We start from the raw sequence: 13128 nt of genomic DNA on the forward strand, positions 1-13128 counted from the left end.
GATGGTTCCTGACTCGCGCAGTGTGACCGGGACCAGTCTCGTTCTCTCTGGGCCTCAGTTTCCCTCCTCCACGGGGCGGCGATGGTCAACACAGGTTCCTACCGGCCCGCCCCATAGCCTGGGGTTCCGGGGTCCCGTGCCACTGCGGCCCGCGCTGTGTGACCTTGTTCCAGTAGCCTGCCCTCTCTGGACTGGCGGCCCCGGATTTCCAAGCGCTCTTCCGGCTAGCGACAGAGCGGTCTCCGGCTGCAGAGACCCTCCCGCTTCCCCCGGGTTGCGGGGGCGCGGGTGGGGGTGGGGCGCCAGGAACTGCGCGGGCGCCCCCAAGGCCCCCCCAGCCCCGCGCCCGCGGCCAGATCCGCGCCTGGTTTTGGGCGCAGCCGCACGGCCCCCTCCCCCGCGCGCCTCTCCCCGCTCCCCGCCCCCTCCCCGCCGCTCTCGGGGAGCCGGGGCCGCGCGGCTCCTCCTCCCGCAGCCGCATCTGGGGCGCCGCGCCGGCCGGAGGAGAGGCATGGGGCGCCCGCGGGCCAGGGCCGGGGCGGGGGCTGGGGCCTAGGCGCGCGGACCTGCGAGCTGACCCGACAGGCGGCGGCGGCGGCGCAGCGGAGCGGCCAAACGGGCCGGAGGCGGCCGAAGCGCCCGGCGCAGGTGAGGGCGCGGGGGTGGCGCGCGGCGGCTCCTACCCCCTTCCCGGGCCGGCGCGCTCCGTCCCTCGTCTAGACCCCCCAATCCGGTCTCCTCCCCGACAGACCTCCCTGAACCGGGGGGCGGTGCTGGCGCAGAAAAGCCCCCTCCCCTGCCAGTTCTGTCTTCCGAGCCCGGGTCCGAGGGGCCGGCTGTGCGGCTGGGAAGCGCCTTCTCTGGTTGGGATCGCCCCATCTACATCTCCCCGGACCCTCAAATCAGGGGCGGCGGCACTGGGGCCCGGAACCCCTGTCCGGGGCCGGACCCGCATTCTGGCTCTTTTTCCCGCGGACTCCCCCGTACCCTGTATCAGGCTGCCAAAGCCTGGAAGCCCCCTCCTCAGGCCCGCCCCCTAATCCGCAGGGCGGCCTGGGGGTCAGACGGACCTCTCCCGTTCCCGGCCAACCTTGGCGCCTGGGAGAGCAGGGCTATGCTGGCCGGGGCATTCCTCCATTCATCCCAGCTGCCTCGGATCCCGCCTCGGTAGCCCCAGGAGCCGCCGGCTCCCCCCTTCCCAAGCTCTTTCCCGGACCTGGCATCTGGGGAGGGGGCAGGGGCAGCACCCCCCTCCCGCGCTGCATAGCGCCCCCTCCCTGTTTGCGTCCCTGCGAGGGGCTGGGCTGACCCGGGCACCTGGGCTGGGGGGGCACTCACATGGCTACCGGAGGCCCCCACGTGCGGCGCCCCGCGGAGACAGGGGTTCACGTTCAGACCCAGTGGCGGATGGACCAGGTGGCCGCGGGGACCAGCTGGATCCAGATGTGCCGGGCCGGCTGGGAGGGGACATGTGCTACCTGGACGTGTGATGGCCCTTGGTCTCTTTTGGCTGAACCTGCCGCTCCAATCCCCCTCCATCCCTCCATCCCTCCATCCCTCCATCCCTCTATCCCTCTGTCCCTCTGTCCCTTCTCCTCTTCTTCCTCCACTGCCTGTGTTAAAGAGACCGGCTGTCAGAGACTGTTGATGTGGGAAAAAAAGAAATGGGGGAGGGGTTGTGATTGGCAAAGGCCAGTTCTGCGAGGGGGAGGGGGTGCGGTGGGTAGTGGAGGTGCCCTGAGAATGGGAAGCCCTAAGCTTGGAGGGCAGCGCTGATGGGGAGAAGGTTCCCGGCACCTCCACCTGCCTGGAAGTGGAAATGACATAGCGGGAGGGGGCTGCAGTTCCAGCCCCTGGGGAGACTGGCCTGCCCTGCCTCTACCTCCATTGCACCTCTTCTCCAAGACTACTCCCCAGTGGGAAGGAGGGAGTCCTGGCTCTCTCTGCCTCTGAGCTCTCACTTGTGGGAGGGGGCTGTTTTCTGCCAGTTAGAGGTGGTGGGAATCAGTTGTACAGGACCATCTTCGAGAACGCCTATTGGAGGAGCCCTGTTTCTGTCCCTCCTTGGTGGCCACCTCTCCCTTGCCTTCTCTGCCAGAGGGCACTGGGCTGCCTGGTCTCAGGGTGGGGCCGCAGAGCTGGTACTCTGGCCTGGCTGATGGGTGGCTGGAGTGTTGGAGCCACCACCAGGCCCCAGAGCCGGCTGTTGGGGCCAGTCAGCGGCAGACTCCAAGTGTGTTACCAGCAGCTCCGGAGATGCTGGCTATGCACGTGGGGCTGGCGAGAGTGCCTGTCTCCCGCTGTGGCAGGGGTGGGCCAGGGATCCTGGGTCCTCCAGGAGCTGGGACAGCACAACTCAACTTCTGGGAGTGTGCCTGTGTGTGGTGTCCATGGCGACCCCGTACTTACCTGCCAGAGGCCTGGTGAGGCCTGTGCTGGGGCACTGGGGAGTGCAATGGCTGACAGGGTCCCCACCTCCAGGAGCCTCTGTTTTGTGGGGGGAGGCAGCCTGTGTCAGGTATTGGAGACAGTGTCCATGCTGAAGAGAAACTGTGAGCTGGATAGGACCTGATGGTTGGGTTATGTGGAACCCCAGGAAGCATCCGGCTGGTGCCAGCCTTGAGATGGAGCTGCAGGTCTGAGGGCTGTGCCCCGGGCATGAAGCTGCCTGGCAGCTGAGTTGGTGTTTTTGAAGGAAGGCTGTGCAGCACTTGGGAACTAGGAGAGAATGTGTGCTTTGGAGCTTTCAGGAGATGCTGACGTATCGGATGTATTAGGGGCACCCACTGACATCTCATTAGGTTCTTGTGTGGTTTGTGAGCCACGGGCTTCGTAAATGCCAGCAGTTTCACATGATGGGGAGGCTCTGAGGAACCGTATCCTGGGCACTGTATGTGACAGAAGCGGGTGGTCCCTACCCTCCTATACTTCCGTGATGGGTATTCATTCATTCAGAAAAGCATTAGAAAATCGCATTCTCTGACATCAGTGCATTTGAACACTTTCATTTAAACGTTCTGAAATGTGAATTAATAAAATCTTGAATGCAGGGTTTTTTTTTTTTTTATAGAAAGCACACAGTAGGTACTCAATAAATGTCATGGTTCACAGGATGAAACGCAACCTCCCCCTCCCCCCAACTAGCTACTTTCTAGCCACGTCTTGCTCCCCACCCCCTCCCTCTTTGGCTCGGGTCCCCCTGGCCTGCCTTCAGTTCCTGGAACAGGCCACATTCCCTCCAGCTTCAGGGTCTTCACACATGCTGGCTCCTCTGCCTGAACATCTCCAGCCCCCTTCTCCCATGTGCCTGTTCAACTACTGCTCATCACCCAAGCTTAAGCATCGCTTCCAGAAGAAAGCCTTCCTCGATGCCCAGGCCTGGCTGTGTCACTGTCACCACGTGCCCAGCCCTGTGGGCCTGTGCTTCATTACCCCATCCCCATCCTTCTTGGATGTCTCTGGGTGTGGTTGGTGCAGAGATGGGCAGGGTCCCGCCTGCCTCTTCACACCATTCCCCTGGTGCTGAGAAGACGTCTTGGCTCAACGTGGGCACTCATCCATTTCTTTTGACTTTTGACGACCTGGTCCATTCTGAGTAGAGGGCTGGGCTCTGGGGAACGAGGGGAGACTTGGCCAGGCCGTTGCCAACATGACTGTCCATGTGCGTTCCCGGCCTCTAGCTGGGTCTGCGTACACAGAGGCATTTAGCCAGGATCTGCGGGAGTTACAGGCCTGTAGCCTCTAAAATCCCAGCAGGTCTGTGGGACCCCCAAGGGCTCTACAAGAGGGCGAGGGGCCATGCTGGGGCAGACCCAGCATCTTTATGGGTGTGCCCCCGGCCAGGCATTTCCCCCTGTGGCTATTCATTTGCTCACATCGTCACCTGTCTACCTGTTCAGCCTTCCCTCACTCGCCAGGTCACTGGCCTGTTCACTCTTTCATTTCCTAGTCCTCTGTTCGTTCTTTGAGCTACTAGTGCTTCCTGAGGCCCACTCAGTGCCCAGCCCTGTGCCAGGCTTGGGGACACAGAGTCAGACCTGCGAGGATCCCACTCTGTAAACTGCAGCCGTCCTGCCAGGTGCTTCCTAGTCGTGGAGACTGGTGCTGTCCAAGGGCCAGAAGTGCTTCTTAAAGGATATGCACTTGAGCTGGGTTTTGGAGGCTTTGGGGATTTGGGTAGATGGAGAATAGTGGGGAAGGACACTGCTGGCTGTGAGAACTGCATGGATAAGGCACAGTGGCCCATGCTTGTAATCCCAGTACTTTGGGAGGCCAAGGTGGGAGGATTCCTTGAGCCCAGGAGTTTGAGACCAGTCTAGGCAACATAGTGAGACCCTGTCTCTAAAAGAAAAAAAAAAAAGAAAAGGAAAAAGAAAAAGAAAAGAACTGCATCAATAAAGACAGGAAGGCAGCCACATGCTGGGTGAGCTTGGGGATGCTGTGGGTTATGTGTCCTTTTAAGCAGAGGTGGCCACTCCTGAGTGGGCCACAGGGAGGCTGGTGGTGGAGGGAATAGGGTGCAGCATGGTGGGCATCCACTCTTCTAGGAGCCCTGTTGCAAATTTGCTGTGTTTCTTTGGATGAGGCGTGTCCCCTCTCTGGGCGCCCTTGATAGAGTGAAGACTTGGACCTGGTGATCTCTGAGGGGCCTTCTGCCTTCCACTGTCCGAAGTCTGTGATCCTGAGAGCCCTGCATCTTGGGACATCTGGTGGGCTCTCCTCCTGTTTTCTGGACAAGGAAACTGAGCATTAGTTTAGTTTATTAGTAAGGTCTCCAAGGCTGCACAGCTAGTGAGGTGGAGGTGCCAGGGTTTGAATCCAGAGCAAGCCACCGGGTTTGCTGTAGTGGCTTTGAAGGGCAGCTTTCGTGTGTAAGCTCCCAGGGCTGGCGTCAGCATGGGGCTGACGAGGCTTGGCAGTTTCTTCTAACAGATGACTCTGTTGGTTAAGGGAGTGAGGGGGTTGGAGAGCAAACTCACTGGGCATCTTTGGGAAAAGCTGTCACTGAGGAGTCCTGTGTGTTGTACCAAAGACAAGCCCACTTCCTACTTCATCAGAATATGGGGGGACGCTTTGAGACTCACATGACTAGACATTCTTTCGTTGTGACCTATTGGGGAGAGGGTTGCCTGTTCTGTTCCTATATCCCCTCCACAGCGGCTCCTGGCAGCTCCTCCAGGGCCAGGACTGAAGCCTTTAGGGGTGTGCAGTACTCTACAGTTCGTAGAACCCATTTGATCACCCATCCTAGCCGCAGCCAGGGTTAGGAATGAAAAGGGATATTGTCTCCATTTGACAGATGAGGAAACTGAGGCTCAGAGTGGTTGGGTGGCTGCCCAAAGTCACTTGGAGGGTGGGGGGTGGACCCTCAGCCGAGGCGCCCCTCTCACTGGGTCCTTGTCAGGAGGGCAGCGTGTAGGGGCCTCTCGCTTGCAGATCGCACATTATTTCCTGAGCCAAGGAGCGGGGCCCAGGATCCTTCTGTGCTAGGTTTCGCAACCCGCCTCCTCGCCACCGAGCTGTCTGACGTGGCCTTTTCAAAAACCCAAAATGAATGGAAGCACATTTTGTTTGGAGAATTTTGCTACACCCCTCACCAGGGCTGGTTGCAAAACCAGGCTTGGGGATCCCTGCTGATGTTGACGGTGATAATAATAATAATAACTGTATCATTGGCTAGCATTTCTTTTCATTTATTCCTTCAACAAAGCGTTTTAGACCGTCTCCCAGGCCATGTGCACTGCTCAGACCTCTGTTAGTGAGCACTGATGCAGTACTTGATGCCTGGACTCTCTTTCAGCCTCCATCACACCCTGTTATGATTATCACCCCCATTTTATGGAACAGGAAACTGGGGCACAGAGAGCCAAGGCTGCACAGCTGGTGAAGTGGAGGTGCCAGCATTTGGACGAAAGGCTCCCTCCCCATGACAGGGACTGGAAGACAGAGGCCAGGGTTTGGACGTAAGTCAGTTAGAGTTTAGAGGCTGGTCTTAGCCCCGTGTTCTGGGGATTCTGAAGTTCCTGTTTGTTCCACAGCAAGCGTTGAGTGAGGAGGGAATCAAGTGCAGCAGTCCCAGTTCCTGGCTTTGGGAAACCTGAACAGACACGCTGGGGGCAGAGCTGGGCCTGGTCTGGAGAGCAGCCTCGGGACCACCCTTGGATTCCGTGGCCGCTCTGCTGTCGGCGGCCACCACTCCCCCAGCCCCTCCAGGGGCCCCATCTGAACTGTGAGGTTCACAGGTACTGAGGGGTGGGCATCAGAGAACTGTGGCCTCTCTCCCGACTCCTCTGCGCTTCCCCAGCACACAATTGTGGTTAAGCCAGCGCATCTCTCAGGCTTCTCACAGGGCACGGGGAGTGATGTGGGTGATAAGGAGTGACCATGACCGGCAGTCCATTGTTGAGGAAGAACAAGATTATTTGGTTTCTGGGACTGTTCATGGAAAGGGCAGAACCCTCAATATGTGTGCACGCGCACGTGCACACACACACACACACAGTGCAGCCACCTCCCAGCCACAGTCACATGTGCACTCTGCTTAGGTGAGAGAAGGGCTGTGCCGGTCACCCACCTCTGGGAGTCTGCTTCAAAAGTGGCTAACAGAACATTTGGTGCGTGAGGGGGTCATCTTTAGAAAGCAGAAGATGTGGGCAGGTTCTGTCTTTGATGATGTAGAAATGGGGCAGGCATCCTGGTGTCTAAATGGGGCAAAAGACTTATTGAGGCACTTATGGAGTGCCTGCTGTGTACCTAGCACTGCACTGGGACTCACGATGGGGGATCAGAACCACATCCTGAAGAGGTGTTGTGCTGGTGGCGGCAGTGGGACTCCGCACCCCCCAGGTGCCTGGCTGGGAGTGAGCACTCGGCCTCTGGGTTCAGGTATTTTTCTTCCTGTGGTGACAGATAACCTGTGGGGGCAGACAGAGGTGGGTCCAGGAGGCTTTTTGTTGCAGCTGCCAGGACATGGGTGCTGGGTATTTGGGGGTTTGTAGTAAGAGGAACGAGCAGGTTTGCTGCTGCTGTGTGTCCCTAACTGACTGCCTGCCCCTCTCTGGGCCTCCAGCTACTCGGTGGGAGTAGAGGTGGGAGTTCGGTTTCTGAGTCTTTCCCGGCTTAGCCCTCTGTGACTCCAGGGATGAAGCGAGTTGGGTTTCCCTCTGAGCGGTGTCAGGGAGTCCTCACTGTCCTCACCCCTGACCTGCCACCTGGCTTCCCCACCGCCCTCTGTCTTCCAGCTCCTGTCATGGGGAGGGAGCCTTTCCTTCCGCCCACTGTGGGCTGACTGCGTGCAGTGACGCAGCGCCCGAGGACTCTGGAGTGCAGCTTGGAAACGGGAATCTGGGTTTGCTAGAGACAGGGGGAAAGGTTCTTCCCACCACCCCCAGCCGCCTGCCTGCCTCTCTCCCTCTGTGGCTGCCACCAAGCCCTGACACCACCTCAGCTCCGCCAGATCCACTCAGGGAGTGGGAGGCTCAAGGCTGGAGGCTCAGCTGAACAGGGCCCAAGTTGGAGTCTCAGCATGCCAAGGCCTTGCTGTGTGACCCTGGCATGCTTGCCTGCCTTTTCTGAACAGTGGGTACTGTGAGGGCTGGGCTGTGAGATTCTGGGGCTGACCAGGCAGCTTTGCAGTGACAGCTCTAGGGGGTCACCCGCAATTGGGGAGGAGCTCCTGACTGGACTTGGTCTGCTGCTGGGGGGACAGGGCCGTGGTCCAGAGACTGCTGGGTTGGAGATAGAGTCAGAACCCTCTGCCGCCTGTGTTTTCCATGGGCACACCCTGCAGCTGAGGGAACAAGGTGCTGTGGTCATCCCTGTTTTACATCTGGGGAAACCGAGGCTGCACAGCTGGTGGGTAGTAGAGCTAGGATGTGAACCCAGGTGTGTGTGATTCATGCACCCAGTTGAGAAGGTAGACCCCAGGCAAGAGGCCCGCTGGGCCACTCCTTGTGAGGGCTCCTTGTGCCCTCTCTGGGACTCAGTTTCCGCAGCAAGAGTCAGGAGGTGATGTTGGGGTTGCCTTGCCCTTCTCTGAGCCCCACCTGGTGCTGCTGGAATTTTTCTGAGCCTCCCCACCTGACCTACAGCTCCTCTCCTCAAAGTGAGTGTGGCGGCAGGAGAAGGAGTGTTGGCATCTGACACTTCCTCAGGGACCTGCCACCTCGGGGTGTGAGGGATTCCTGGAGGACTGGGAGTGCACGAGGCCTTCCAGGGACAGCATGCTGGGAGCAGAGGCGCGTGCAAAGGCGGGTGGCTCTGGGGATCTTGACTAGACCAGGGGCCAGGCCCACCTCTGCCCATCTATGCATCCGACCCTCGTAGATCTGGTTCACAGGGGACTCTGGGAGAGTGCAGATGGGGACAGGGAGGGAGGGCCACCCTCAGGGTCCTTCCCACTCCCTCTGTGTGTGTGTGTGTGTGTGTGGTGTGGTGTGTGTGTGTAGGGAATGTGAAGGGTGTGTGTGTGTGCATGCTGTTTGTATGTGTGTATGTGTAGTGTATGGTGTGTGTGTGTGTGTGTGGTATGTATGTGTGGTGTGTAGTGTGGTGTAGTGTGTGTATGTGTATGGTATGTGATGTGTGTGCTGTGTAGGATATGTGGTGTGTATGGTGTGTGGTATGTGTGATGTGCATGTGGTGTGTGTCATGTATCTATTTGTGGTGTGTGTGGGGGGTGTGTATGGTGTTTGTAGTGTGTGTGTGTCATATGTGGTGTGTGTGCACTGCGTGGCGTATGCTGTGTGTGTGGTGTGCATGATGTATGTATGGTGTGTGTGTGGTGTGTGTGATGTGTGTGGGACTATGGTGTGTATGGTGTGTGTGTGGTGTGTGGTATGTTCATGTGAAGCATGTATGGTGTGTATGTGGTGTGTGCTGTGAGTGTGGATGTATGATATGTATGTATGGTGTGGTATGTATGTGTGGTGTGTATGTGTAGTGTCTGTGTGACATGTGTATGGTGTGTGTGGCATGTATGTGATGTGTGGCATGTATGTGGTGTGTGGTGTGTTGTGGTATGTGGTGTGTGTGTAGGGTGTGTGATGTGTGTGTTGTGTTTGGTGTGTGTGTGCTGTATGTGGTGTATGTTTGGTATCTGTTGTGTGTGTGGTGTGTGTAGTATGTATGCTGTATGTGTGGTGTGTGTGTGGTATGAGTTTGGTATCTGTTGTGTGTGTGGTATGTATACTGTGTGGTGTGTACACGTGGCATGTATGGTGTGTGTGGTATCTGTATCTGTGTGGTGTGTATGTGATTTGTGTGGTGTATGTGGTGTGTGTGCGTGACGTGTGGTGTGTGTGTGGGATCTGTATGGTGTTGTGGTATACATGTGGGGTGTGTGTGGTATGTATGTGAGGTGTGTGTGTGATGTGTGTGGTGTGTGTGAGGGGTATCTTTGTGGCATTTCTGTGATGTGTGTGGCATCTGTGTGGTGTGTGTGTGGTATGTATGGTGTGTGTGGTGTGTATGTGTTGTGTGTTTGGTAGTTGGGTGTGTGGTGTGTGTGGCATCTGTGTGGTTTGTGGTGTGTGTGGCATGTGTGTGGTGCGTGTGTGGTGTATATATGTTGTGTGTTTGGTGGTTGTGTGTGTGGTGTGTTTGTGTGTTATGGTGTGTGAGGTATCTGGCATGTGTGTGGTGTGTGTGTGATGTCAGTGTGGCATGTGTGCTGTGTGTGGCATCTGTGCAGTGTGTGGGCTGTGTGTGTGGTATGTATGGTGTGTGTGTGTGTGGTGTGGTATTTGTGTGGCGTGTGTGTGGTGTATATGAAGTGTGATGTGTATGATGTGTTATGTATGGTATGTGTGGTGTAGGTATGTGGTGTGTGAGGTATGTGGTGTGTAGTGTGTAGTGGTATGTGTGTGTTTGGTGGTTGTGCTGTGTGCTGTGTGTTGTGTCTGTTATGTGTGGTGTGTGTGTTTGTGTTGTGTATGGTGTGGTGTGTATGTGTGTGGTGTGTATGTGTGTGGTGTGTAGTGTGTGTGATGTGTGGTGTGGGGTGTGGGTATGTGGTATGATGTGTGTGGAGTGGGTTTGTGGTGTGATGTGTGTGTGGAATGTGTGTGTGGTGTGATTGTGTGGTGTGTGGTGTGTGGTGTATATGTATGTTGTGTGGTGTGTGTGCTATGTATGATGTGTGTGGTGTGTGTGTGGTGTGTGTGGTGTGTGATGTGTGTTTGTGGTGTGTTATGTATGGTGTGTGGTGTGTGTGTGTGGTGTGTGTAGTGTGTGGGATGTGTGTGTGGTGTGTGTGTGTGGTGTGTGATGTGTGGTATGTGGTGTGGTGTGTGTGATGTGTATGTGGTGTGTGGTGTGTGTGTGGTGTGTGTGGTGTGTGATGTGTGTTTGTGGTGTGTTATGTATGGTGTGTGGTGTTTGTGTGGTGTGTGTGTGTGGTGTGTGATGTGTGGTATGTGGTGTGGTGTGTGTGATGTGTATGTGGTGTGTGGTGTGTGTGTGGTGTGTGATGTGTGTTTGTGGTGTGTTATGTATGGTGTGTGGTGTTTGTGTGGTGTGTGTGTGCTATGTATGATGTGTGTGATGTGTGTGTGGTGTGTGTGGTGTGTGATGTGTGTTTGTGGTGTGTTATGTATGGTGTGTGGTGTTTGGTGTGTGTGTGTTATGTATGGTGTGTGGTGTGTGTGTGTGGTGTGTGTAGTGTGTGGGATGTGTGTGTGGTGTGTGATGTGTGGTATGTGGTGTGGTGTGTGTGTGTGGTATGAAGTGTGATGTGTATGATGTGTTATGTATGGTATGTGTGGTGTGGGTATGTGGTGTGTAATGTGTGTGGTGTGTAGTGTGTGTGTGTTTGGTGGTTGTGCTGTGTGCTGTGTGTTGTGTCTGTGTTATGTATGGTGTGTGTGGTGTGTGTGTGTTATGTGTAGTGTGGTGTGTGTGTGGTGTGTAGTGTGTGTGATGTGTGGTGTGGGGTGTGGGTGTGTGGTATGATGTGTGTGGAGTGGGTTTGTGGTGTGATGTGTGTGTGGGGTGGGTGTGTGGTGTGATGTGTGTGTGGTGTGGGTGTGTGGTGTGTGGTGTATGTTATGTACGGTGTGTGGTGTGTGTGCTATGTATGGTGTATGTGATGTGTGTGTGTGTGGTGTGTGATGTGTGTTTGTGGTGTGTTATGTATGGTGTGTGGTGTGTGTGTGGTGTGTGTGTTATGTATGTTGTGTGTGGTGCATGTGTGGTGTGTGCAGTGTGTGGGATGTGTGTGGTGTGATGAGTGTGTGGTGTGGGTGTGTAGTGTGTGGTGTATGTTATGTATGTTGTGTGGTGTGTGTGCTATGTATGATGTGTGTGTATGGTGTGTGATGTGTATTTGTGGTGTGTTGTGTATGGTGTGTGGTGTGTGTGTTATGTATGTTGTGTGTGGTGCATGTGTGGTGTGTGCGGTGTGTGGGATGTGTGTGATGTGATGTGTGTGTGGTGTGTGATGTGTGGTATGTGGTGTGGTGTGTGTGATGTGTGGTGTGATATGTGTGTGGTGTGTGTGATGTGGTGTGTGTGGTGTGTGTGTGTGCTGTGAGGTGTGTGTTTGTGTGTGTTGTGTTACATCACCTCCCAGATGCATATAAACTCATAATAGTGACAGACACTGCGACCCAGGAGAGCTAAGAGGAGACTGTAGCCGTCTTGGGGTCCAGGAGCTGAGACCTGAGAGTGAGGAGGGGTGTGGTGGGGTGTGGGGGCAGCATGGAGAGCCATGGGTCACAAGCCTGGAGAGAGCAGCCAGGAACTTGGAATAAGGAACAGTCAGGGCTGGCTGCGTGGGCTTCATGGTCTGCATGGACTGGTGACAGGAGGAAACTGAGGCTCGGAGCCACGAAGCAGCCTGCCTAGGCAAGACTAGAAACTTGGTGAACATGGTTGGGTCCCTGGGGTTGCTGGAGGTCTGTCCTGGCCACAGCTAGCAGAGCCAGTGGCCATCATTGAGTCCAACTCAGGACATTTGAGCAACGTTCCTGAGGCCCTGCAGCAAGTCAGAGGGGCTGGGCCTCCCCTTCCCAGCCTCTCAGCCTCCTCTTGTTGGGTGCATCCCACTGAAAGAAACTAGGGAGCCACAGAAGGTTCCAGAGCAGGGCAGACCTACAGTGCTCTCCTGGCCGACCACTCCCCAGGCCTTCCTGGTACTTCCCGGTGTTGGCTGCCTGCCCGCTGCTGAGGCCAAGGCCAGAGGTGACTGACCTCTGCCATCTCAGTCTGTGACCTCTCTCTGCTGACACTGGCCGGGCAGAGACAAAGGCAGTGGGCAGCCTGGGAGGGGGTGGTATGGCCCACCAGCCCTGTGGCTTTCAGGAACCATTTGCAAGGCTGGGTTTGATAATGACAAGCCTGGTCGTGGAGGCCAGCGGGAAGGCAGCGTCTCATCCTGAGCCCTTGAGATGCGTTTGGGGGATCAGCCACAAAGCGGAAGTCGGGCTCCTTCCCACTGACCTCCCCTTCTCAAGCATCTTTTGGCAACAGCCTTCATGGCCTCTGGCAAAGATGACCATCCCTGCCTCCTACCTGATTTCCTGCTGGTGCGTCCTCCACGCAGGTTAAGTAACCACATCCAGCTGCTCATGGCCCAGAGCCCTGAATGAGGCCATTGCTGCCCCTGTCACCTACCTCTGTGCACCTCAGCAGCCCCTCCTGCTGTGCCCCCATCTCACCCTACCTACAGCTCACCTGAATGCTGAATGACTGGGCATGCCCAGAACCTTCCATGTCCTCTGGCTTTCCTGCCTTTGTGCTTACTGTTCCCTCTCCCTGGAAATCCTTCCCCACAGACTTGGCTTGGTAACTCTGATTTGTTACTGATGGCTCAGCTCAGACCTCCCCTTTCCAGGAAACCTGGCTTTCCCAACCACATGGGTCACCGTACCCCCTCAGCGGACTAGACTGTGAGGGTGTCCCATCGGGCAGAGGCTGGGGCCTGGCACACAGCAGGGGCACAGCATGTGTGTTACCTGAGCATTGTTGAGCCTGGTAGTCCAGGTGGGCCTGAGAACAGGTGGGGGTGGAAAGGCAGCCCAGCTCACCAGCCCATCCCCTTCAGCAGTACTGCCCAGCGCCCCCTCACAGAGGAGCTGGGTCTCCCGGGGGTGCCTTGGACAGCAGCCCAGGCCAGCCCGTCCCATTGCA

At 56.6% G+C, this 13128-nt stretch overlaps 1 protein-coding gene across 2 annotated transcripts in view; it reads left to right on the plus strand.

The window, feature by feature from the left end:
- Positions 1-546: 546 nt before the first annotated feature.
- DLGAP4 (DLG associated protein 4) overlaps positions 547-13128 on the plus strand; it is a 230765-nt gene continuing 218183 nt past the window's right edge. Inside the window, exon 1 of one of the 2 annotated variants that reach the window (XM_007964068.3) lies at positions 547-648. The gene's annotated coding sequence lies outside the window, so the exon portion shown is untranslated. The remainder of the gene's footprint in view (positions 649-13128) is intronic. The other variant, XM_007964089.3, reaches the window with a different exon arrangement.

The sequence above is a fragment of the Chlorocebus sabaeus genome, chromosome 2 (genome assembly GCF_047675955.1).
Source record: "Chlorocebus sabaeus isolate Y175 chromosome 2, mChlSab1.0.hap1, whole genome shotgun sequence".
Lineage (NCBI taxonomy): Eukaryota > Metazoa > Chordata > Mammalia > Primates > Cercopithecidae > Chlorocebus > Chlorocebus sabaeus.